This window comes from Canis lupus, chromosome 9 (genome assembly GCF_048164855.1).
Source record: "Canis lupus baileyi chromosome 9, mCanLup2.hap1, whole genome shotgun sequence".
Classification (NCBI taxonomy): Eukaryota; Metazoa; Chordata; class Mammalia; order Carnivora; family Canidae; genus Canis; species Canis lupus.
In genome coordinates this window covers 53,584,108-53,610,872 of record NC_132846.1, presented here as the reverse complement: position 1 = coordinate 53,610,872, position 26,765 = coordinate 53,584,108, and the positions used below count along the sequence as shown (strand labels likewise).

Sequence of the window (26,765 nt, the reverse complement as noted above, 5' to 3'; positions counted from 1 at the left end):
ATGTCTCTGGAATGCCAAGATGTGAGTGTGTACAGCAGAGTCTGAATACCAACTTATGCCTTTTTAAATCCCTTAGTACTTATTATACTCTAATTAATATTGCCCCTTTATCAATCCATGCACTCATGCACACAGATAGTCACATGCACCTGATTAAAATGAAGGATGATATAAAAAAGTTATAATGTTGAAATTTGAGACTAGATCATTCCAGGAAATCAGAAACTTGATGGTAATGAATGAACCATAGGGAGGGAAGGGGCAATGGGATAGTCAAAGGCTGGTCTTATACTGACTTTGTTACATCATTATGTCAGGGGGACCTCTATTATTTTACCTTAAGAAGACCCTCCCTTTATTGATGATGTTATAAAGTACCAGGGCCACTTCCTCCAGAGCTTTCTAAGATTGGATGGATAAAGGTAAGCCTCTGCCCTTGATTTTCTTAAAGAAACTTTTTATTTTAGAATAGTTGGGTTTACAGAAAAATTTCAAGAAAAGTAAAAGGAATTCCTATTATTCCTATATCCAGATTTTCGTTGTTGACATATTACACTAATGTGGCACAATTGTCACTGTTAATGAACCAATATTGGTACGTATTATGAATCAAAACCCATATTTAATTCTGTTTTTCTTAGTTTTTTTTTAGAAGGTTTTATTTATTTATTCATGAGAGACAGAGAGGGAGCAGAGGGAGAGGCAGGCTCCCCTGGAATGTGAGACCTGAACCCAGAACCCTGGGATCATGACCCAGCCAATGGCAGATGCTTAACCAGCTGAGTCACCCAGATGCCCTGTTTTTCTTATTTTTACCTAATGTCCTTTCTTTCTGTTTCAGGTTCCCATTTAGGTTATCACATTAAATTTAGTCATATCTCCTTAGGCTCCTCTTGGCTATGACAGTTTCTCAGGCTTTCCTTGTTTTTAAGACCTTGAGAGTTTTGAGGAATACTAGCCAGATATTTTGCAGAATGTTCTTCAATCAGGATTTGCCTGACATTTTTCTTATGATTAGATTATGGTTATGGGTTTGGGAAAGGAAGACCATAGTGCTAAAGTGCCATTTTTAGGATATCTTATTAAAGGTACACATGGGTGATATGTCTATTCTCTCTCATTTATTTATTTAATAACTTATTCATATCAGTATAGATTATTTTGTTGCTAAAATTGGCTTTGGCCATTGGGAGCTCTTTCTATCGGCTCCTGTATCCCTGTGAAATATCCCTGTGTTTTGTTTGGGTGTTTTCTTTTTACCCTTCTCCCCTTCCTTTCTTTCTTTGCCCCACATCCACACCCCCAGGTACTTTCTTAGTTCCTATCACAAGTTGCTACAGGCTTGTCTCGTACATCCCCTGCATAGTTCCATGCAGGGAATGACCCCGGATTCTTCTTACTAGAGAATGGTATTAGAAACCCAATTAGATCTGGGTACTAGGTCCTCAGGTTTTTTAAATTTCTAGGAGAACTGAGAATTTCTAGCCCTCTCTATTCCTCTCTTCTGGTATCTTCTCCATAACTGGATTTGTAGAGCTTACCTACCAGTTTCCCTGATTTAACTCTGTTGGCTTCACATTGCTCCCCCGCTGAATTGCCTTATGCTACTTCCTTTCCCTCACTGCTTAACCAGGACACTGTTTTTGTAGATTCTAGCATCTGACCTTAAAATATTTAGGGTTTTATCTTCCTTTGAATTTTATTAAAATTACTTATACTGTGATACTTTCTCCTTCAGCTCTGACACAGTTTTGCGCATTTGAAGTACTTGTGGGTTTTATGTGTGATGGAAAATACTCTCTTCCATTCAGAGACTATTCAGAGGACCTAAAGAAATTTGGCCACATTGGAAAATCTCTAAGGAGCTCAGAGTTTAAAAAGGTATAAAAGATAAAATAAGGTTCACAAAAACAGGAAAGAACATAAAAGGATGCATACTTCCATAAGTAGACATTGCAGCATGGTGTAATGGTAAAAAACCATGGACCTCGGAGTCAGACTACCTAACTAAAATTCAACCTCAAACCTCAGCTCCACCAGTTTTGGTTTTGTGCCTGTGCATGAGCCACTTACCCTGAGTTTCAGTTTCCATATCAATAGAATGGAGATATTAATAATATCTACCTAAAGCAACTGTTAATGTCAGCTGAGTAAATATAAATAAAGTTCTCAGAACAGAGCATAGAACAGAGTAAGCTCTATGTAAATATTTATTATTGCTGTTGTTCTGAATAATATCAGGTGAATAGAAGACTGTCATTAACTAAATCTTGCATAAAAGGCCAAGGATAACCTATGAAGTTTTCTTTGCCTTTTGTGGGTTAAAATTGCAGTATTTATGATCTTTCTAGAGAAATAACAAAGCAGGTTTAGGGATATTGTTTAAAACAGAGGTGTGGGGGATCCCTGGGTGGCTCAGCGATTTGGCACCTGCCTTTGGCCCAGGGCATGATACTGGGGTCCCAGGATGGATTTCTGCATCAGGCTCCCTGCATGGAGTCTGCTTCTCCCTCTGCCTAGGTCTCTGCCTCTCTCTTTGTGTGTCTTTCATGAATAAATAAATACAATCTTTAAAAAATAAAATAAAATAAAAAAGAGGTGTGAAGCACAGGAAGTAGGACCAGGTACTTTAAATTTTTCCTCTCCAAAGAATGATCTTCACACTAAAAGAATACACATGGTTATCCAGGAAGATAAACTCAAAGTAGGAGAGGAGAGAATGGGGGAGCAATTAGATTCTACCAATGAGTTCAAGGATAAGACCCAAATGAGTGCTGTTCTGCTTGTATATATGATTGTGGCACCATTGTTAGGAGTCTTTTTAAGTAATTATGAAAACAGATTTAGAAATAGGAAGATGGGAAATAATGTCCCAATTTTCAAAGTGTACACTGGATAGTGAGTAGTTGTCTTAAAATATTGGAGAAGTTAAGTTCTAATCCTCTCCCACATCATCTATTTATTTCAAGACTGTAGAGTTGGGCTCCATGAGCAAAATATAGGAGACAAATAACAAATTAATATAAGAAAAAGTTTTCTGAGAATTTGAGCTGTCCAAATACAGAAGAGACTGCATTGAAAAATACACAGATTTTAAAGTAGGTGATTATTGGACTGCACTTCCCCTCCCAAGTCCACCTCTTTTCATCCACTTCTTAGTTCTTCCATCATGAAAGAATTTGATAATCTGGTCAAATTTGAAGCCACTCATTTGACCACACTTTACTATTGGATGGAGTTACTATACCTCAAAAAGCGCAAAAGCATGTGCTATTCTCTTTCAGATTGTACATGGTGTTGGTCTCTTTGCTTCCTCTAAACCCACATCCTGCTGGACACATTTGTTCTTTCTGGTGCTTAGAAATCTGCTCTGGGGAAAGTAGAGCAGATTCTATTTAGGCTTCAAGCCCAAGTATAGACTCAAAAGCTCTGCTTTGTGGATAACAGAGCTTCTACAGCTATTAGTAACATGGCCCTTAGAAACTTCTCCCATTTTAGCAGCTCCCTCAGGAAACCCTGAAAAGCAGGTACAAAGCTGGCATTTTCAGCTTTCTGTAGAAAATACTATCAAATAGAACCCCAATCCCACCTTAACCTGTAGCAGGAGACCCACAAGATAGATGGTATACAAAATAGATGATCTTTTGTCAGGAATGTCCAAGAGAAAATTACTGCCTTGGACAGGAAATGGGACTAAAGTGTTAAGAGTCTATGGCAAGCTGTCTGATAACCATGACTTGACTTTTAAAAGATGATGTTGCACACAAAGTCACTGATCACATCTCTTCCACAACTGAAGTTCTCTCCCAACTCTCCCCGCTAACTACACTGCAAAGAAGTCTGTGAGTTTATCTACCTTTGCAACATCTCTGCCTTCTCCTATTCACACTACATCTGTCTTAATTCTATTACCTTTCAGCTCTCTCCATCCTCCTACAACTGCTACATATGGATTAAAAAAAATGTGCTTCTACATTTTATTTTGAGTACTCAAAATTTAAAAGAATTAGTGTTTACATTGAGGATGGGTGGATAGGGAAGGACTTGGATAAAGATTCTTCTTTTTAAATTATTATTATTATTATTATTATTCTTTTTGGATAAAGATTCTTCTAATGGGTATCTTGGAATCTTCACCCTTTAGGCCAAAATGCATTTTAACCATAGTCTCTATGCCTTGAGATTAATCTGTTTGTGTAAATCTCCTCCTCATCTATGTATTTTTACATCCAAAGAAGACAGATTCCAAAAGCCAGGTCTGAGTCATTTTGTTTTCCACACGTCAAAGGACCTGACTCAGTCTATGAATCACTTACCTGTGTTCTCAGAAAAGACTAGGTCTTCTAAGACAAAGGGTTACACTGACTACTCCCTTTCAGTCAGTTCTCTGTAAACATGAAATGATACTAAAAGGTAAGAAGATAATAGAGGTAATGGGTTTGGTTGGCACTAGTCACTCAAACTAAAAAATTAACAAGAACAAGAGTAATACAAATGGGACATTTGAGAATATAGCTAGAGAAAACTAAGGTTTGACTAATAACACTGCACTTTATTTTTGTGTGTGAGAATGCCAAATGATTTTCTACTTAGTAAAAAACAACCACTTCACCCTCTTTGTCTGTTCTGTAGTATAAGAAAGAATAAAGAGAGAAATTTGTCCCTGGAGTGACATTTTCTTATGCAAACTAATGTAAATCACACATCTCTGTGTTGAAAGCTTGTCTGACAAGTATTTCCAAAGCACAAAACAAATCTCATATCAGGTTAACTTGCACTGGGCTCATGTTGGTAAAGGACTTTTAGTACTTCAGAGGAGGCTGAAAAATAATTTCCATGCGAGGAAGAAATGTACCCAAATATCATGGTGTATAAAGGGATTAGTGCTAGCTTAAAGTATTCTTTCTCCTCTTCATAACCAGGAACAATCTTTTGATCCGATCTAAGTGGTAATTTGAATGCAAGTGGAAGAACTGGAAGGCTGCAGACTATAGAAAGAGAGATCATTGAGAAGGATCTTCCTTTCACCAGGCAGGGGATCAATCTGGTAAACTGGTATGTGTGGCAGACACATCGCTATATATGTCTTAGCAGTTATGATTCCATGTGGTCATTGAGTAAAGATAGAAATTGAAAACTCAGATTGTTTTTGTTCAGAACACATTTGTGAGCCTCCTATATATGAGGTATTTTATGTTGTTTCTTTTAGATTTCACAAATTTTGATATCCAAAATTTCTCTATTAGGCATCTTTTTTATTATTCATTTATTTTTAAAGATATTTATTTATTTATTTATTTATTTATTTATGAGAGAGAGAGAGAGAGTGTGTGTGTGTGTGTGTGTGTGTGTGTGAGAGAGAGAGAGAACGCACAAGCAGGGGGAGTGGCAGAGGGAAAAAGGGAAGAAGGTTTCCTTGCTGAGCAGGAAGCCCAACCTGGGACTGGATGCCAGGAATCTGGGATCATGACTTGAGCCAAAGGCAGATGCTTACCTAACTGAAACACCCAGGCACCCCAGGTATCATTTTTTAGGTAAAGTAAACTGAAATTTAGAAAAACCAATTTCCCCAAGGCCATGAAGCAAATAATTGGAAGCAAGGACTCAAACTCACATCTTTTTTTCTATACCATGCTGAATCTTTACTATCCTTCTGAACTATCAGCTCACCTCTTCTTATAATATATACTTCATGGATTAAAAAGTAAAGGTGGGAAAAAGCCCTTAAACCTATTGCCAGAAAGGATGTACTACATACAAAGCAGAATGACAAGCACAGGAGAAAACCTAAGGTGGGGAGAAAAAAAAAAAAAAAAATATATATATATAAAACCCCCACTTAGTCATACTGGGAAAGAAGCCCTTTCCCTTGTTGCACAAACTGTGAAAAAAATCCTGCTGTCTTCAGATTTGCATAACTAATCCTCAGCCTTGAACTAATATTCTCTTTATGAAACCATAGAAGAATAATTGCCACACATTTTAGAATGATCTAGATCAGCTCTGCACAATAGAAATATAATGTGAACCATCTATATAATTATAGATTTCCTAGGAGCCATATTAAAAAACAGTACAAAGAAATATGTTATATTAATTTTAATAGTATATTTTATGTAACCCAATCTACTCAAAATATTATAATTTCAACATCTAATTAATATAAAAATTGTTAATGAGATAGTTTATATCTTTAATATTAAGTCTTTGAAATCTAGTATATATTTTACACTTACACTGCACATTGCAATTCAGATGCTAAATTTTCAGAACAATTCTTTATCAGAACAATAAAGTTGTGTTTTTTTAATAAAGTTGTGCTTAATGGAAAATAGTTTACACTGCTTCAGTTTTTAAATTTAAATTGATTATACTTAAATAAAATTTAAAACTCCTTTTCTTCACTCACACTAGTCATTTTAATTACTCATTAGTCACATGTTTAGTGGCTATATTGAACAGCACAGTTCTAGATGAACAGGTGGATATCATATGGGAAAAGCTTATACTAAGACTTTCACAATGAGCAACCACAGAAATGAAAGCTAAATCGCATGTATATAACACAGACAGAATGAAGGGCATTTACTGTAAATAAATATTCGACATGCCTTTTCATCTCCTGATAACTGTCTATAATATGAACAAGACAAGATAAAACTGCAGCAGGTGGTCTGTTCTTTGAATTCCATTCTCTTAGAGAACAGATGCAAAGCTGGTTGAGCAGAAATGGAGTGGTAATGGCACATGCAAGCTGGCTAATGTTAGACTTGCATCCTGTGGATGATGACTTCTGAAACTAACTTTTGGAAAGCATTTTTAATACTGTCATAGAATAAAACACCAGTAAGCAACTACTAATTTTCAATTAAAATATGCATAACTGATGTCAATTGTGTGGAATCAATAATTGCTTAAAGTGTTGAATAAGCTATGCATAAGTCATCTTGTAGTTGCCTAACTTATACAAAATAAACTAAAATCCATGCTGTCTTGGAAAGGTATGTCTTGAAGAAACCCATATCTGTTTAGTAAACACAAATTTAACAAGACCCAAGGCACTCAGATGAGCACTAAGATTACTCTAAGGTTATGTTATGTAAACTCTCAGGGACTCAAAAAATTTTTTGCCCCTTCAATCACCTTTCCTAAGTTTATCTCTCACAACTTTTTTGGGCTAACTTCACTCAGACCTGGACCCTGAGAATTTGGGAGTTTCTCCTTAGGCTTGAGATGGCACTTGCACTACTTTTGACCATAACTTATTCCAGGGAACATCTTCATTTAAAAGGATAGAGAATCAAAAAGATACGGTATTTATTCTAAAGGATGCAGTATCTCTAGGTGGTAAGCCTTCATCTCCTTTTCTCAGTTCTCACATATCTCAAGGATCTGATTACTATCACATTAGTATCTCACACTCTGATTAGTATCAGTGACTCTTCATGGCACTGATTTTCATCAGAGCAGGGGGAGGATGTATAATTCAAACACACTCTCAGCCCCAATAATGCTGACAGTCTTCTGAGGACCACTAAAATATCAATGCATTTACATCCTGTAACAGCTGAATTATATATACTTACACATTATGTTCAGAGAAACTTTTACACTTAGATAAATATGTCATTTTTCAACAAAACTCATATGGAAACACCCTAATTTACAAAACAGATAAGTCAGTATTGGTTTTGCATTATAAAAGAATACTTCAAAGGGTTTTTATAAGCAATCAGTTGCCTTAAAACATTCAAGTGATTATTCAACTTTTAAAAAATGATTTACACGCAGCACCTTAGGAGGGCATCTATTGTAAAGTTAAATGCATGTGTACCAGTAAAATAATTATTTGTTCTGAGGTTATTACCTTTTCATTATTCAGGCCAGCGGAGCTGTCCCAATTGCCTGTGGTGCTGAAGAGACTCAGGAAGGCATATCTATTGTTAACATATTTTCTAAAAATTGTAATGCCTCTTTGTTAAATAAGGATCCATCAAATTGAAAGTTATTATCTCTGCTAGCACAATTAAATTGTGTTTCATTCTAAAGTGGTACTGGATCAATGAAAAACAATATATCTGTTGGTGCCTTTTCTGGTTTGCTTGTTTTCCCCAAAGTTGATTTTTAAACTACTGTTGTTTAACACACACATACATAAAAACACATACAAATATTTTCTGAAATATATTTATCCTCCCATTTTATAAACTCAAGAGTTTTATTTTCTTAAGAAAGTAAATGATTACATTAGTAACATATTTACTGAATTGATACTAAAAACAATTAAGCTGAGGTGGGATCATTATCTCAAAATGAAGTTTTTATCAAGAATTCTATATGAAAAGGAGATAAGGTATGAACTGTCAGTCTAATTAATCTCACTGTACAAATAGAATTTAATACTATGACAGATGTGTAGTATCAAAGAAAGAAATAACAAGTAATCACCATATACTTTCACTGTTAAAGTACCAGAAATTTAAAATATATAACTTATTTTTCAAATAAGATTCTAAATGATGTAAAAGAAAAGAAACCAAAAAAGAATCTAAATGATGTCAGATATGTCATTATTTTTAATCAAACCCACAGTTGAAACCTCTGAACTTTTTAGAAAGATTTTATTTAAAAAGATTTTATTTATTTATTCTTTTGAGAGAGAGAGAGAGAGAGAGAGAGAGAGAATGAGCATGTGAGAGAGAGAGAGCATGAGGGGGAGGAGGGGAGAGGAGCAGACCACTGAGCAGGGATCCCAACAGGGGACTCAATCCAGGATGCTGAGGTCATGACCTGAGCAGAAGGCAGATGCTTAACCAACTGAGCCACCCAGGCCCCCCTGATTTGTATGTTTAAATAGCTCTTCAAGATTTTAGCTAAAAAGAGATATCTGGATGGCTCAGTCAATTGACTGGCCAGATCTTGATTTTTAGCTCAGGTCATGATCTCAGGGTTCTCGGATCCATCCTTGGGTCGGGCTCCACACTCTGAGGTGAGTTTGTGTGAGAATTCTCTCTCTCCCTCTGCTTCCCCACCCTCAAAATAAATACAATAATATATAAATCTTAAGGGATCCCTGGGTGGCGCAGCAGTTTGGCGCCTGCCTTTGGCCTAGGGCGCGATCCTGGAGACCTGGGATCGAATCCCACATCAGGCTCCCAGTGGATGGAGCCTGCTTCTCCCTCTGCCTGTGTCTCTGCCTCTCTCTCTCTCTCTCTCTGTGACTATCATAAATAAATAAATAAATAAATAAATAAATAAATATATATATATATAAATCTTAAAAAAAAAGATTTTGGCTAAATGATCTAATCTTAATCACATTGTTTTCTTTAAGAAAGTGAAGGTCTTTGAAAATTATGCTAGCAAATTATTCACAAAAGGCATACAAGGAAAATGAAATTAGGTGACTAATTTGTTAGTTGGTCTTACTGTTAGCAGTTGATGGGATTAATCAGTATTCAGGAGACTGAGCATGAATGTATATTACAAAGTCTTTGTGATTTAGTTCTTGGATCAAGGTCACAATTAGGTTAAATAAGTTATTTAATTTATAAGAGAATACTGAAATTTCAAAGTAATAGTGGAGAAGATCAGAAACATTTTAGTTCAGTGGTGAAAACCCATCTCAGAGTCTTAAAAAGATACTGAAATACATAGTTTCATCTTCATCATTCAGTAGGTAGCATATCACAATGTCTAATTTCATAAGAAATTCTGACTTGTTCAGGTCTATGAGACTCATTTGTATGTATGTTATTAAAAGGCAATCTACCAGATCTCAAAAGCAGTATCCTGAGTTAAGAAAGCCAGACAAAAAAGAACAGAATATATAATATCCTTTTTATAAAATTCTAGAATAAGAAAAAACTAGACTATGGTGATAGAAATCAGATCAGTGGTTGCTTAAGGAGAGGGGAAGATTGGAAATGTGAGTGAGAGAACTCTTGGGGGTAAGGAAAAGTTCTGTATCTTGTTAAGGATGTGGGTGGGGCACACAACTATATGCATTTGTCAAAACTCCTTGAATAGTACACTTAAGATCTAAGCATTTCACTATATGTAAGCTATACCTCAACAAATAGAAGATAACATCAACTGAAGCAAACCACTACTCTATCCAAACATTAAAATAAATCTCAATGTAAGAAATTGGCTCTATCATAAAAATGACTGTGAACCAAAAAGAGTTCACTTGCATGGAAGTAAGGGCAAAAGTAAATTAGAGAATGCCCATCACATATAAATGGAAATTCTATTATTGCTAAATCCTTAAAATACTAAATTAGAAGTCTAGGAAGCCATTAAGAAATAAAGTCATTCATATTAAATGGATAAACTGCACTAAATTGAAAGAAATAAGCTAATTAGCCTCAATATAGTATATAGGCTAGTTTTAATTTGGATTAAGAAAATTATCTACTTTAAAATCTGTTAAAGGGGTTTCTTTTTATACTGCCTAAGGATTAGTATTATTATTAAAGCTTCTCTTTGTATTTTATTGACAATTGTGATTCTATGAAAATATTAAGATGTGGACTAAAGTAGAACACAAAAAATTATTTTTAATCCCTATTTTAAACAATGTTTAAAATCCTAACACAAGGTTGCTTGTCGACAAGGATAAAATATAAGATTGTGGCTCAAATCAGAGTGAATTAGTGATAATGATGATTCCATAATGAAGATTTCACTAAAGATATGGTGATACAAGAGTAAACCTTTACAGAAAAAAAAAAAAGGAAAAAAAAAAAAGAAAAAGTAAATTCCTTTAAATTTTGTATTGTTACATAAAAAGTATGTTTCACATTCAGAAACATAAATAGTATATATTTTCACAAATATTTTTCATCTAAATTTTGCTCAAAGCCATAGACTCTGAATAAAATCATACCAAGGTTCTTGGAGAGCCGTGAAGGGCCCAAATGCTATTTGTAAAAATATTATCTCAATGTTTTCCTTGTCCTCCACCAGGTTATCACTGTGTTCCACTGATATCCACAGGGAATGTGTTTTTTTTTTAATTTTTATTTATTTATGATAGTCACAGAGAGAGAGAGAGAGAGAGAGAGAGGCAGAGACACAGGCAGAGGGAGAAGAAGACTCCATGCAGGGAGCCCGACGTGGGACTCGATCACGGGTCTCCAGGATCGCGCCCTGGGCCAAAGGCAGGTGCCAAACCGCTGCGCCACCCAGGGATCCCCCCACAGGGAATGTTTTATAATGGGAGAGAAAGAAGGAGTTTTTGTTGGAGCTAAAGCCCTAAGACTTTAGGAAGATAGAGGGGATAGTAGAGCTTGAGAGACAGGTTGCAGGCAAAAGCTGAGAGAACAAGCATAAAATTCAAGAGAAACTCCCAAAATCTGAGGTACAAACAGAACTTCTTAGCCAAGGTGAAATTCCATGGCATAGAATTGGAGAATCAGCCATCGATCACATTTCTATGGAAAATTCAGCATCACTCGGACACCAAGGAGGCTGCAGGTTTGGTAGAAAGGGGCTCAGAGGGTTCTCATGATGGATGGATGGGTTTTCATGGTAGAGCATATGCAATGAGATTGGAGGCCAATGCTTTACAGCAATGGGATGATGGAGAGACAATGGCTAATTTAGATAACATGATGCCTTAAGATGATTGCCTTATTTGAGGGTACATGTGACATACTCCTGAAGGATGTTCAAAAAATAAGTGGCTAACAATTTAAAAGGTGCCAATTTCTGACAATGAACCCAGTACTGACTAGTATCATCATAACCTTGAGAGTAGTTAGGCAGATTGGGTCTAAGACATTAAGTTAAATGTTGATATTCTTTTTTAGCACATTCTGCAAGTACTTTATTGTAAAAACATGATAAGCATGCAAATAAAATACATATGACTATATGTTTTATAGAATACACCATAGAAAAACAAAATTAGGCTTATGACTTTGTGGATAAAATCTATTACTCATGTTTCTGCAAGCCATATGTATATGATATATTTTCTATTTCATGTCACAAATCTAGTTTCTACTCCACAGGCAGAGAGTAGCATTTACTAAATTTTTATTACATTCTTATGTAATAGTACTGTTGTTATTTTACAGTAAAGTTTAAGTCAGCTTGATTTTAGCATCAGAGACTCATTAAGAGTAAGCAATTTGGTGCTTAATGAGTTGTTAACCCTGAGTAAATATATTAAAATAATAGAGTGATAAATTTAAATTAAATTGAATGGGGCCTGTATTTTGTTCAATAATGTCTTCTGCAGCAAGAGAAAGTGCCACTTAAAAAGCAATTTTTGGTCAAATATATTCTGAATTACTTATACTTACTTCTCACTCACATATCCATCTCTTCCTTATTTCTTTTTCTTAGTTATCCTGTTGCCTTTTCTCTCTTAAATATTCATTACTCTGAATATTTCCATTTCTATTTCTAAAGGGAATAATATATTGGGGTCTACACAACTGGAATACAACACTGAATAAGTCTTGGGCAAAATGAAAATTTCCCTGTAATAACTCTACATATTTGAAAAATATTACTGAGTAAGTAAAGAAACTAAAATCCAAAATCGCTTTTGCTAACAATAGGTTTGTGGGCAGACAAACATGGAGCTTCTTGGTTCATTCATTATATGCACCTACACCATGGTCAATATGATGTTTCTTTCAATATCTCAGCTCTCTGTGGTCTCAATCAAGACTGTCAAAATAACTGACATAAATAAAATTCTAGTACTATAATAGAGCCACAGAGCCTCAGGAATAACTGAAGAGCAACAAAGCACTTCATCTGCCTCATGGCTTATCAACTAAAACGGTCAGCTTAGTTCAAATATAAGATATTTTCCCCTGCCCCATAGGAAACTAATAGAGTTGAGCTGGGTTTAAGGTTCACAGGTAGAGTCTGAGGTTCAGGTGACATGAAAAACTATCCTTTGATTTAAAAAGAAGCAGATTTGAGTTGGAACCAATTGGGAAAAACCAAATATGTGATTCTAAAACATCCCTATTTTATCTATTTATATGGCCATAACAACATTTTGATTTATGATGTTACAGTAGTCATATAGACCTCAAATTCAGGAACAAACTAGCTGTGAATGAGAGCCACTTCTATAACAGAGTGGGCAAAATGTAGAAATTGCTCAGAATTGACATCTTGACAGGTAATATTTTCCTGTCATGAATCTGAAATGGCCTATAACATATTTGAGCAAGACTATGAGGTAAGTCACTCAGATATATCATTTAAGAATTGTATTACTCAAAAAAAAAAAAAAGAATTGTATTACTCAAAGAGAAACTAGAATCCAAGGGCAAATGAACAATATGCATGAAAAGTCAAACACACATATAATTTCAGAAATTCAAACTCAGACCACCTTTTAAAGTGTCACAAATGAAAACAGATAAACACTTAAAGACTTTTCCTTACTTCAAGTTCTAGGTCTTACCATCAACAGTCTACTAAATCCTGTTCACAAGACTTGCTGGTGCTCATAAAGACAGGGTGTATTTACCTACATAGGATAGTATTGCACAAATATATGTGTGACGCATCTTAGTCTAGAAATTCAATATGGACACACACAGTATTATTCACCTTGGTTCTTCCATTTACTTATACAGATCTCCCTCTTCCTTATATATCTCTCCCTCTTTCCTCATCTTTGGCTCTCTTTTTGAACTCTATACATGCACGGTTGAATGTGTATTTGGGAGCATGCAAATTTACACATTTGTCTTAAAAACATAAATTTGCCATCTGACTTTAACACATTGCTAGCCTGATTTTAAAACCATGCAATTAAGAGAGGTGTTGACAGCACTTGAAAGAAGTGTCCAGCAAAGATGCATCATGGCGGTGATCCAAGGTCTTCCTTGACAAAAGTGTGTGGTGAAAATGACAAAGATCTCACGAGAAAGCTGAAATAAAAGCTTTCCAAGAAGAAGTCAAGGGAAGAGACACATATAGAGGCAAAATTATCTTACAGAACAATTTATCCTGCTTTTTTTTTAAAAAAAAAAAAAGAGCAATGATTTAAGCTTGCATAACACCTTTCATTCAAAAGAATGCACTCTACAAGTAGTTAAGCTGATTCTTTGAAAACTGCCAATAAAATGCCTCCATATTCTATCATGAGGCTAGTAAAGGCTTTATAGATGACTTCCCATGAATAATCCTAACACAACCATTTTGAGAGGAAAATGCAGAAAAGACTCAATCATGGTGAGGAGGGAGTAGCACTGAAATGATTATCAGTGTGACTGAGTTATTGGCAAGAGTAGAAGTTATTAGTATTTAGTTACTAGCAAGTAACTTGGGTCTAGTGATGATAATGAAGTAGTAGCTTAATGCAGTCTACAACTACTATTGTGAGGTTAATAATTTGTTTATGCCAATTAATCAGTGGCAAACTAAAATATGAAAAAGTGCATGAATAGCTAGTATTGCTGTAAAAAAAGAAAAGTAGGGATGAATAAAATTGCCACAAAAATCTTGGATAAAAAAGGATTTCAATAATACCTTCTCTCAAAGAACACAAAAGGGCTCCATGTTAGACTTGATTTTAAAGTTCAATTTCAAGTATAATGAAGGTAGAATTTGTTGGCATTCTATAATCTATATATATATAGAGAGAGATTCTATAATTTGTAATAATATAATCAAGAGATACTTGTTCTAAAGATCTCTCTACCATAGCTATAGGCTACAGACATGAGTAGGAACAATATGCAAAGGTAGGGGAGAAAGGCGTAGATCTTGGTTAGACACTTATGATTAAAAAGAGAATCCCACATCAGTAAATGATTTGTTTTAAGGATCCTTTCCTATTCCTATTTTGGCCTCTCCCAAATATTGGGTACTGCAAAGTAGGTCACTTTGGTTTTTTTGTTGTTTGCTTTTTTTTTTTAATTTTTATTTATTTATGATAGTCACACAGAGAGAGAGAGGCAGAGACACAGGCAGAGGGAGAGGCAGAGACACAGGCAGAGGGAGAAGCAGGCTCCATGCACCGGGAGCCTGACGTGGGATTCGATCCCGGGTCTCCAGGATCGCGCTCTGGGCCAAAGGCAGGCGCTAAACCACTGTGCCACCCAGGGATCCCTGTTGTTTGCTTTTAAATAAGCAAACTGAGTTCTAATTCATCCTCTACCACCAATTACTAAGATCTTCAACAAATTATTTAACTTTAAGAGGGCACCCAAATATGCCATCCCACTTTATTTTTTTTTTTTTTTTTTTTTTTTTTTTTTTTTTTTTTTTTTTTTAATTTATGATAGTCACAGAGAGAGAGAGAGGCAGAGACACAGGCAGAGGGAGAAGCAGGCTCCGTGCCGGGAGCCCGACGTGGGATTTGATCCCGGGTCTCCAGGATCACGCCCTGGGCCAAAGGCAGGCGCTAAACCGCTGCGCCACCCAGGGATCCCCGCCATCCCACTTTAAAAATGAGGAAGTGGGGTCCCAGAAAATTGTTTTAGCCTAAGCTCTAAAATGTGAGTCGATAACAGCTTTTATTCATTACGGCTTATAAGGGCAATAGGATGTTATATCCAAAATGAAAGTGTGGCTTCTTTATCAAGAACATTTTTCCTCTCCTTAAGGTATATCAATAGATTTTTTTAAAGATTTTATTTATTAATTGATGAGAGACACACAGAGAGAGGCAGAGACATAGGCAGAGCGAGAAGTAGGCTCTCTGCAAGGAGCCTGATGTGGGACTCCATCCCAGACTCCAGAATCACGCCCTGAGCTGAAGGCAAACGCTCAACTCCTGGGCCACCCAAGCATCCCTCAATAGATTTTTAATAAATTCAAGTAGGGAATATTTTTACATTCATCTGTGAAATAATTGCCACTGAAAACCAAGGCAAATCAGACTTCAAGGGCAAAGTCAAAGGAATGATTGACTGGCTATACCATGTTATTTTCCCACAGTTGATTTCCAATAAACCTCCCACCCAATATTTGACCACATCCAACATTATACAATGGACATTTCAAAAGAAAACAAAACTATTACTTAGAAGAATAGTGTCAGATAAATCTTTTCATATTTTTTGTGTATTCAGTTTATCCAACATTCTGATAAAATAAAACTCCACAAGATTCACATGAAAAATGTGAGCTTTACTTATTTCTATTCTTTTGCTGTTTTCAAGTTATATTACATTTGCTCAAACAAATAATATAAAACATGACATGTCCTAGCTGGCAATGTACTTTAATTTGAAATCCTAATTATGATTGACTCTGTTACTAAGAATGCCAAGTATTTGGCACATACATCTCCCAGGGCCTGGGGAAAAGAAAAATGAAAAGTCAATTTCTCTGTTGCTATGATTAGATAAGCAGAGAGGCAGGCAGTTGTGCTTACTTGAAGGAGCACCATATGCTAAGCCACAAGCTTGGCCTTCATATATTGTAAAACCAATGTGCATGCACAGCTAAGACATAGGAAAATCAGTGGTGTGTGTACACTAATTAATAAGTCAGTAGCAGTTTGCTGTCCACTCATAACTCATCTATAAGAGAATACTCCTGAAAAGGAATGTCAAGGTTCTTCACTATATCCAGATTGTGTTATCAAGTATCTTCCTAAAACTAAAAAAGAATAATATACTTCTATCCAGTCCTTATCCATTTGGCTAGCAAGAGTTATTCCTTCTTTATCAAAGTTCTCACATGGATTTCACCCTAATCTTTTCAAACTGTGCCATATCCTTCTAGAAAGTGGCCATGATTCCATTAGAGATCTTGCAGACCAGGTGAGAATAAGTCCTTATGTTTATAGGTCTACAAATTTCCTTCCTTTGACCAAACTCATCTTGGCAATGTGGACATGAAATCACTTGACTAAAATTAACTCAATGTTTTTGGGCAGTTTCTAACATAAAAGATGTCACTTGTCATGTTACACTGATACGAGTAATGCAACATATTTATTAAGATGTGAACGGCTCATTCCCTTAGAGGGCTGTGTCTGTCCCCTAGAATCTAGCATTTGAAAGTTACTCAACTCAGAAAAGAGGGACGCCTGGGTGGCTCAGTGGTTGAGCATCTGCCTTTGACTCAGGGCCTGATCCCGGGGTCTGGGATCAAGTCTTGCATCGGGCTCCTGCAGAGAGCCTGCTTCTCCCTCTGCCTGTGTCTCTCCCCCTCTCTCTCTGTCTCTCTCATGAATAAATAAATAAAATCTTTAAAAAACTTTTTTCAGAAAAGAACTTTGGTTGCTTTGCCTGGTTTATTCTCAAATGCAAACAGCATCCCCAGCTATTTGACTTCAACTATTACTCAAAATCTCCACTTTGGTCTGAAAGGCTGCAGAAGGTAGTTTTACACGTCCATTTGCAGAATAGAGGTTCCTGGTCTATCTCTCCTATTCATTAATTCCTTTTGCTCATGCAGGGAGTTCCCTACTCCTGCTGCTATAGGCCTTTCTGTTGTCACTCAGCAAGGGAGGTATCCTTAGGAGATCAGTGGAACCCCTAGAGTACTAAAGCTACTGGCATTCCTGGGGTGGGAAGAAATAGTCCCTTCTCCAAATCTGTATAAAATACTGTCCTCTAGTTGCAGTGTTTGTGTTTCAAGATCCACAAGATTTTGAGTAAAATTGCTGTCTGGGACTCTTGTCTGCATTCTCTATTCCTTAATCTCCATAGTCATCTGTACCTCTAATTACCTGTGTAGTTAACTTCCCTTTGCTCCTCCAGGTAAGAAATTGCACTCCAGGTAAGTAGTCCACATGCATATGGACTCATGAAAGTAAATGCCCATCTGTGGAAAATTAGGGTTTTGTTTGCTTCTTTGTTTTACTAGATGCTGTAACTCAAATCTCTGATAGGTTCTTAGGATATTCCATCTGACTTTTGGATTGACACAATATTCCCTGTCTTCAAATATGTTTTTTCCCAGTTGCCCCTGACCATGGTTTTTATTCATCATACATTTCCACTTGGCTGAACCCACTAATGGATGAAAAAAGAGTTTATACCTGGAAAATGGCTCAGTTAAGCTCCCTATAGAATTCACTGTCACTCTAGCCCCCCAAAATAATTAAAATGTCCAGGAAAAAAATAACCTAGTAATGGCCAGAAACTCTACTACTTCAAAATCTATTTTCTCAAGTAATGCATTGCAATTCCATGATGACTTCATGGAGTTGGGGCAGACATTTCTTATAGTACACAGTACTCCAAAGATGTAATCAGCTTAATCCTTTCATCTAACAGTTATTATCACCAAAAGAAGGGCTGCCTCTCTCCAAACATGAACAGACTATAATGATTTGGGACGAATTGTCTAAGTCATTTTCTGGAGTGGCTTAAGTGTAACCTTAAGTTCACAGAAAAGGAGGGAGGAAGGAAAAGAATGGACCCAGAAAGCAAAGATTTATTCTAGCAGACAATGCTGTTTAGCTAGGGCTGCCTTCTTCTTCCATCAGCCAAAACAGACCTTTCTTGATCTTAATGATAAAAATCACAGGCAATCCATAAACTTATTAGAATAAAGATGACCATGATCAGAACAAACACCAAAAATAATACAGGGGAAAAGTTAAGTAAACTTTACTATCAAAGCTTACTTCTGACTGCCCTGCAAAAAAGGGGACAAAGAGCCTGCCTTCCTTGGTAATGTTGGGACAACAGTAGCTACTTAGCACATCTATGTCCAGACACTGTTCTAAAGGCTCTACTTAGATTCTATCAAGCAGTCCTTATTACTTTGGAAGGCAGGTACGCCTTTTTCTCTATTATTAAGTCAGAAAACTGAGGCTCTGAGAAGTACCTGACTTACCTTACAATATATATTTACGTTAGCCACTTGGGAATTTAGAAGAATTTAACCTCTCTAGGTTTGTGGTGTTGAGATCACTCTTTGAATTAGACTGGTTTTTTTTTTTTTTTTTTTTTTTTTTTTTTCTGTTTTACGTGATTTTTATGTAGTAACTTAAAATACAATGAGGGAGCAAAACATTTTTTAAATACTGTGGAATTTGCTTTTAAACAACATGTTACTGAAGGAAATACACCTAAGACTATCTCATCTTTCTAAAAAACTGATAATAAAAGTCAGGACAAGTATTACTAATGAAGTGATCTCATCTCTTATCTGGCAGGTGCTCTGAAAATGCCATAGTAAAATTTTGCTGAATTCTTAAATTGGTCAATGTTATACATAGTGCTTTTGCCATTTTTTCATTCATCCACTCATTCAGTAAACCAGTATCATTAATTTATAACCAGTGCCAGGCATTATGGTGCACACAAAATTACAAAACAGCTATGATCTATGAAGAGAACCTAGGATATAGTTGAAACCCCAGCATTTTAAAATTTGGATCTAAGAGTTATCAGTCTAGTGTCCTGGAGCTTCTATTATTTTACCTGTGAAACTATGGATGATAATTATACTTCCTTAAAATGGTGCCTTAGAGATCAAATGAGACTATTTGAGAAGACTCTTATATAGGCTACAAAATACAATAAACACGTAGCTTAGTTATACTCCTATTGCATGACAATTTTAAAGGACCTTACACCTAGTTGGTGAGGAAAAACATACACAAATAAAGATAACTAACAGGCCAGTTGATAAGTGCTAAATGAAAGGCTGAAGAATTAAGATTTAAGGAATTTAGAGTAAGGGGAAAAGTAATTTCTAGTGGGAGAAATATGATTTGACTTTGGCTTTGAGATGCAATTAAGATAAGAAGAAGAACAAGAATGACACACCAAAGAAACAAAGATATGAACAAAAACAATGAAGCAGTAACTAAATATCCCGAGTCTGGGCAATGCCTGTAAACCCCTGTAACTAGAACCCCTATCAGCCAAGGAGAATTGGAGGAGTTTGGGTGGATAGTGGGCAACATGGGTTGCCTTCAACTCATGTTAAGCAAACTGGGAAATTTTTTTTCAAAGATTTTATTTATTTATTCATGAGAGATACAGAGAGAGAGAGAGGCAGAGACACAGGCAGAGGGAAGCAGGCTCTATGCAGGGTACCCGACGTGGGTCTCGATACCGGGTCTCCAGGATCACACCCTGGGCCAAAGGCAGGTGCCAAACCGCTGAACCACCCAGGGATCCCGGAAACTGGGAAATTTTAAACAGGCAACCAACACATGGTTTTGGAGAGATGACATCAAAGCTGAACTCCAGTAGATGAGTCTGGCTCCTTGTCCAGAGGAGGCTGGAGAGGAGGAGGGGATGAGAGCAGAGAATCCTTGGGGAAGCTTGGTACTAAGAGCCAAGATTTGGGGCACCATGTCTAAAGGTTTTTTTCCTAACTTGGATAATCAAGGATTTGCAAAGGGCAGGTGATTAGGTCAAAGTCAAGTTCAGTTCTGATCAAAGCCCTGCCCCTAGAGCTGAGCTGATTCCTATATTCTACAAGACATGAGTAGCCAAGTGAGATTCCTGGTCCCTGGGAAAGGTGTCCTAACCTGACAGCAGAGAGAAAAAGCTTCCAACCTGAGTGCCTTGCTCTCTGAACAGACTGGTTGATCCCATTATGGCTGGGTGAAGTGAAGCAATTTTTCACAGACCTGAAAATAAGATTTATTTTTAGTTGTTTTGAGAAAAAAGGTTGTCAGAAAGGATTAGGCCCACATTTTTTTTTTTTTTTCTTCTGGCACTCACACCCCTCCCCACTTCCATTTCTTTTTGCTTTCTTTCTGCCCATATTCTACAGTGACGGAGAGTGATTCCTCTTTGGTTTTTTTTCCCCCCTACTTTGATCAACATCAGGAGATTTTTTTAAAAAGCTGAAGCAAAATAACAAAAGCAGAACACATCCTGAGTTAACTGAACTTCAAGGTAGAAGCTCAGCAATGCTCTTCCCACACACTGAAGAAGCAGATAAAATGGACCAAGCTATTTATAGTCACTTTCCCAATTCTAATAATCTTCCATTTAATTAGGACTGTAAATAGCACCAGTGAATGTTCTGTAGCAACACATGAGCAATCCCAGCCCCTTCTCAGAATATATCCCACCCCAGGCAAGGAAAGAGTATCAGAGTGGGTTCTTCAGCTCAAAGACACTGAATTAGGGAAAAAAGAAAAAGCTATCATTTTTTTGTTGTTGTTGTGCTACATAGAAGAAATGACTGAAAGTTTAAAGAGACAGGAAATTCTAGTTCTCCTCTACAATTCTAAACAATGTCAGTGATAAAATACTCCATACACATGTGCACACTTATTAAATCTTGCATTGGTCAAAATTCTAAACAGTTGCTGCAGACATTGTTGAGTTTAATGGTATATATGTAAGCTTCAAGTTAATACATTTTTATTACTTATTTAATAACATGGAAGATAATTCAGAGAACTCCCAATTATACAGTCAATCCCCCAAACCTATAAACTCAGCTACATGCATTCATTCGGAGAGTACATTTGTCATGTTCCAGAATCATTAACACTTAATTTAGGTGCAGTGTGCATCTCCAACCCTGTGATAGTACATGTCTCTGTTTAAACAATCTATTTGAAATAAAGAGTAATAGCATAGTGATTGTAACAAAAGAAAGAGGGCAAAGTTATTCAGTTCTGTCATTTTCTGTGACCACTTGGAACTTTCAACTATTTTATTTGTGTCCATTCAGTGAATGAGAGAGAGATCCATTATGTAATGTTGTTTGGTAACTTCCAATTTTACATCTGAAATATTTCTACTGAATTTGAACAATAGCTTTAAAAATGAAATGCATCATTCTACTTTGTTAATTGTTTTAAAACAAAAGAATAAAGCATGAGAGCTACTAAATTATTAAATGATTATTGCTGAAAATAATCTCGTCATAGAGAGTCAGAAAGTAGAGTGAGGATGTTAATAAATGACTTACATACTTTAGGGGTTCAGCTCCTGTGAGAGTGTTAATAAATGTACTTACATACTTTAGGGACTCAGCTCCTGTTTTACACACACAAACACACACCACACACACACTTGAAATTGACTTAAAGGTATTTCGCTCCTTGCAAACATATCCACCCTGACTAAAATGTCCAGAAAGCCTTTCCTTTTGCCTTGTCTCAAGATGTGGTAGCTGCAGTAGATTTCCTGTTTTTCTCATTTGGAAATGATGGGTTTGGTGAGACCTTTGGAGAACAGCCTAAAATGAGAAGCATATTGCACAGTGAAGAATTTAATTTCCCCTCCCCGCCCCGGGAAAACTATGGCCTTTGCCCTCTAGTTCTGGGAAGTCATCTATAAACCCTTGGATTATTATACTTGATAGGAGTACTGTCTTTGGTAAAGATAGGGCTGGCGTGCCAGACAGTTCAACACGGGGACTTATGGTGGGCCTATGAGGTACATCAATACTGTGACTTAAGGTGGGGACTTAGAGGGCACACTGTCAGCTCTACCTCCTGAGGAGCTTAAGATTGATGTCAGCCATGTGGGCAGTAAACCATGTTTATGTGATGGAATATTCCCTCCAAAACAAGAACAAACAACAACTCTGGACACCAAGACTTGGGTGAGCTTTGCTGGTTGGCAATATTCTGAGCATATACTGTCACATATCATGGCCAGAAGGAGTAAATACTGTCTGTGACTCCATGGGGAGAGGACAACTGGAAGCTCCACATTTGGATACCTGGAGTCTATTCCATGTGTCTTTTCCCCTTTTTCCTTAGCTTATTTTAATCTGTATCCTGTCCCTTATAATGAGTATAAGAACTGCAGTGAGTTATGTGAATTTTACCAAATTATCAATTCTGAGAGTGGTTTTGTGAAACTCCTGAACTTGCAATTGGTGTCACAAGTGAGGGCACTCTCATAGACTGCTCCCTCAAACTTTTCACATATGGATGATTTATCTTTCACCCAGAATTGGTATGGTAACAAAGAGCATATTGTGAATGTGTTTGGTTTTTTGAAGCTAAAAGACTCCATGTAGGGAAACACTTCGAGGCAAGCTGACAGCTATTATTTTAGACATTAAATTAGTGTAAGGACATCACACAGCCCTGGTCTGTGGAGGGGAGTATTATACTGGTCCTGCATTAATCACAACCTCTATGTATAGGCATTTATCTGCTACCAGCAATGTGTCCATTTTACATGTACATATGGATCATCCATTGTGCGCCATATCTTATACCTGATGACACAAAGTAACATAGGATCTCTGCATTAAGGAATTGTCTAATGACTCAAAAAATTATGTACACATGTACACACATATACACACACAAACACTATGAAAGAGGATACAAAGTGTGATGGTGTATGCCAAATTCAAAGGACTCAAGTTTCTCTAGAAGTGAGTTTCTGACTTTACAGAAGAAGGTATGTTTGGGCTGAGTTTCGGATAATGTATATCCAAAAGGGAAGGAAAAGATAAATTAGCCAACAATGTATCCAAACGGAAAGTAGTCTAAATATAGCAGTAAGAACACATTCAAAAGACTGAAAGCTAGGCTAAGATAGAGGCTTCGACAAAAACTCCAAGAAGACTTTACTAATTATCCTGGAGAATGCTAACAGTGATGGGAAGCAATTGCTTCCTGCTATTGAGAATACAACAAAAAAAGCAATGGATTTTTTTTTTATAGTAGGAAGAATTTAGATGAAATATTTGGAACATTCTACTGCTAGAGTTAAGAGACATTGGTGAATACTGGGAATCTTAAAATGTGGGTAGGGGTCACATCTGCAAAAGTTTGGGATAATATAAGAGATGACATTGAGCTTCCTCTGAATTCTGGGACTTTATGGAAAGTGAAAAGAAAAGGTAAAGGTCTGGGATAAAAGTGGGATCAAGAGAGGGAATCTGTGAAATGAGTCAGAATCTAATCCATGGGAGGCCAGCAAAATGAAGCCTGAACAGATAGGAGGTGACAGCGGGGCCATAAGGCTGCCGTCTGTCCAATGCCAAAATGAGAACAGAACCATCCTCCCATTTGTCCCTCTCCTGGGTTAAGAATCCTTCTCCCCCATCCAATTGCTCTATAACACAACTCTTCAAATAAACAAATCATTTACCATTTCCTGTTTATTTTTTTTCTTTTTAGAATCCCAGATTTTGACATCTGTGGTCTAAATAGATGGACCTCCTTAAAGCAACACATTCAAAAGAAACTGTTGTGTGATCATGGCTGTCACTTAATTTCTTTGCTATTCTGATATCTATGTGTGCTTAAGAAGGTAAATAAATGGAAGAGAAAGAATATCCAGGAGAGCTTTTGACCTTCGCTGCTTTCCCCTAAATATATATTTACACACAGTTGGCAGAGATTGGTGGAAGGAAGCATGTGTGAATAACGTCCTTGGAGCCCTTGGGAAAATGCATTTTTAATTTATTTCTGCTTCTTTCCTTACCTAGATCAAATAAGTGGATAATGCCAGAGAGACGGGCGCCATCCCAGCAGCCTGAGAAAGAAGCAATTACACATTCTTTTGCTCTCCCCTTGAAATCAGCACAGATAAGAAAAATACCATTTTGGCAGCACCTGCTGCTGCTAGTTTGGGGACTTTTTTTGTCTTTCTTCTTCCCAGAAAGAAAGCAAAATCTAAATTAAAAAAAAAAAAAAAAAAAAGCACAACTTGGCCAGCTGATCAATTTTACAGCAGACTCTTGCAGCAGACTGGCTATTGTGTCTGAATCATATTTTCCCAGTTGGATTATAAATGCATGATTGACTGAAAGAACTTACAAATGCATATGAAAAGCAGGAGCAGCATCCTTCTCCATTTCTGCATGAAAATAAGAGACATAAACCTCAGATACATCCATCCATATGCTTAGGTAATGATCTCACTGAAAGATAGGGATGGAAACCAGGGATTATAAGCCATCACTGACATGGAAGGGGGACTAAAATGACAGGAAATTCTGCTTTAGAGAGAACAAAACACAGAATCCAAAAATAAACCTAGTGAGACTGGAGGTCAAGTACAACATGGTGCCTTCTTCCAGTTATTTTTGTACTTGAAAAACAAACAAACAAAATGCAGGTCACTTTTAAATTCAACATTTCACCTTTTGTCCTTTCTTAAGCATCTCAGCTTATTTTGTTTCTTTTTCCCTTCCTCTGAATCCACCCTCCCCTAACCACTACAAGCATATTTCAAAAGAATTTGCTTATGCCTTGGGTTCTTGCTCTCTTTACCATTCTTCAATCTTCTACGGAGTTCTTGGATTCCAAGCCCCAAGAGGGTAGGCAGCAGGCCTCCGTACTAAGTTTTCTGTTTCAGTAGCCAACTCAGCGCTATGCACAATTAGGTACTTAATTGCTTTGTGATGACTATGATTGATGATGTTTTCCACATATACTAATTCCAGAGAGAAATTCACTTCCCCTATCAGATGGATTGCATACAAATGACTACTCCAAAAACATGACTGCAACAAATAATTCTAGAAAATAAGGTCTTTGAATTTTTACTAGAAGGCCCATTTCACTTACAAACACACAAATAGAAATCAATGATAATGTTGCTTTTATAATCTACTTTCTTAAAGCAAGAATGTTACATAGATTGGGCGTTGGGGAAGAACATCAATGAATAAATTATACAGCTTATTTTGTTTTCTTGAATGTTCTGTCTCAATTACTTCATCTGTAAATTAAGGATATTAACCTTTTACCTTGTGGTGATTTTAAAATAGGTCTACAAATTCTTTAACATTCCTCCCTTCAAAAGATACAACCTATATTCACTCTTCTTTATTGTGGGCCAGATGTAGTGACTTACTTCTAATAATCAGCTAAGGCAGAAATGAATGCTTTTGTCTGATTCTCTTTCAGTCTTTCTCTTTCTGTCTCTCTGTCTCTCTCTTCACTTGTCCTTCAGGAAGTTAGTCATCATGTCTGAAGATACTCAAGTGCCTGTGGAGAGGCCCATGAGTAGAGGAACAGGGGACTCTTGCCAAAAGCCAGCACTGACTTGCAGTCGGGTGAATGTGTCATCTTAAAACCTCCAGTTCTAGTCAAGCCTTCGGACAACTGCAGCCCTAGTGGGCATTCACTGCAACCTTGAGAGAGAGTGTCTGAACCAGAATAACTCAGCTTAGTCACTATTGCATTCCTGACCCATAGGCATCGCAAGAAATAAAGTTTAACCATCGTTGTAAGCCACTACAGTTCCAGGTAATTTTTTGGACAAAACTAGATAATTAATATAATTCTTTTCTCATAGTATTCTTCTGAAGGTTGAATGAGATGACATGTAAAGAAGTTAGCATATGACGGTAATCAATAAACACTAGTTCTGTACTTCTACTTGGCAGTGATCAAGTGTTATTATGACTACACTAATTTCATAGACATTTCTTAATCCAGGAAGTGCTTAAAGTATATGTAGAATTCTACAAAAGATAGAGGAGGAACAAGCCTATGTGAGGTTAGCTTAAAGCTTCTCTCCATGCCATATGGATACTTCACTAAGTTGTGAAGTTTATCCTAATGGCTTCTAAAATTGTGGTTAGGAAGAAGATGGCACCTGGTTAAAAAAAAAGAAAAGCAACATGGAGAAAATAGCATTGAGAAGGTTTAATTGTCTCATACCTGTCAGTAAGAAAAAAAAAAAAAAGAAGAAAAATAAGTCAAAGAGTTAAAACTCCAATAATAATTATATTAATAATAAAATTTATTACAATGACTATAACATGTATCTAGGTATGCTAGATGATTTACATGGAGCATCTTAATCATAGCTGGTAGTACATAAGCTAAGTACTATTCTTACACCCTATTTACAGATGGGAAAACTGTAGCTCATAGATACATTAGTTTTGTAAGGTTAAATAGATAGTAA

General features: G+C 36.5%; 1 protein-coding gene and 1 long non-coding RNA gene across 27 annotated transcripts in view; one reads left to right on the top strand and one right to left on the bottom strand.

Moving 5' to 3' along the window:
* NRXN3 (neurexin 3) overlaps window positions 1-26,765 on the bottom strand; it is a 1,529,630-nt gene that overhangs the window by 229,378 nt on the left and 1,273,487 nt on the right. The gene's annotated exons all lie outside the window — the stretch shown is intronic.
* Window positions 377-26,184, top strand: LOC140639454 (uncharacterized). 2 transcript variants are annotated; one of them, XR_012036167.1, is made up of 6 exons: window positions 377-422; window positions 1,739-1,881; window positions 4,923-5,055; window positions 12,424-12,530; window positions 24,331-24,753; window positions 25,803-26,184. It is a non-coding gene; the product is annotated as an uncharacterized lncRNA (long non-coding RNA). The 2 variants fall into 2 exon arrangements; XR_012036166.1 differs by lacking the exon at window positions 12,424-12,530 and having other exon boundaries at window positions 25,803-26,175.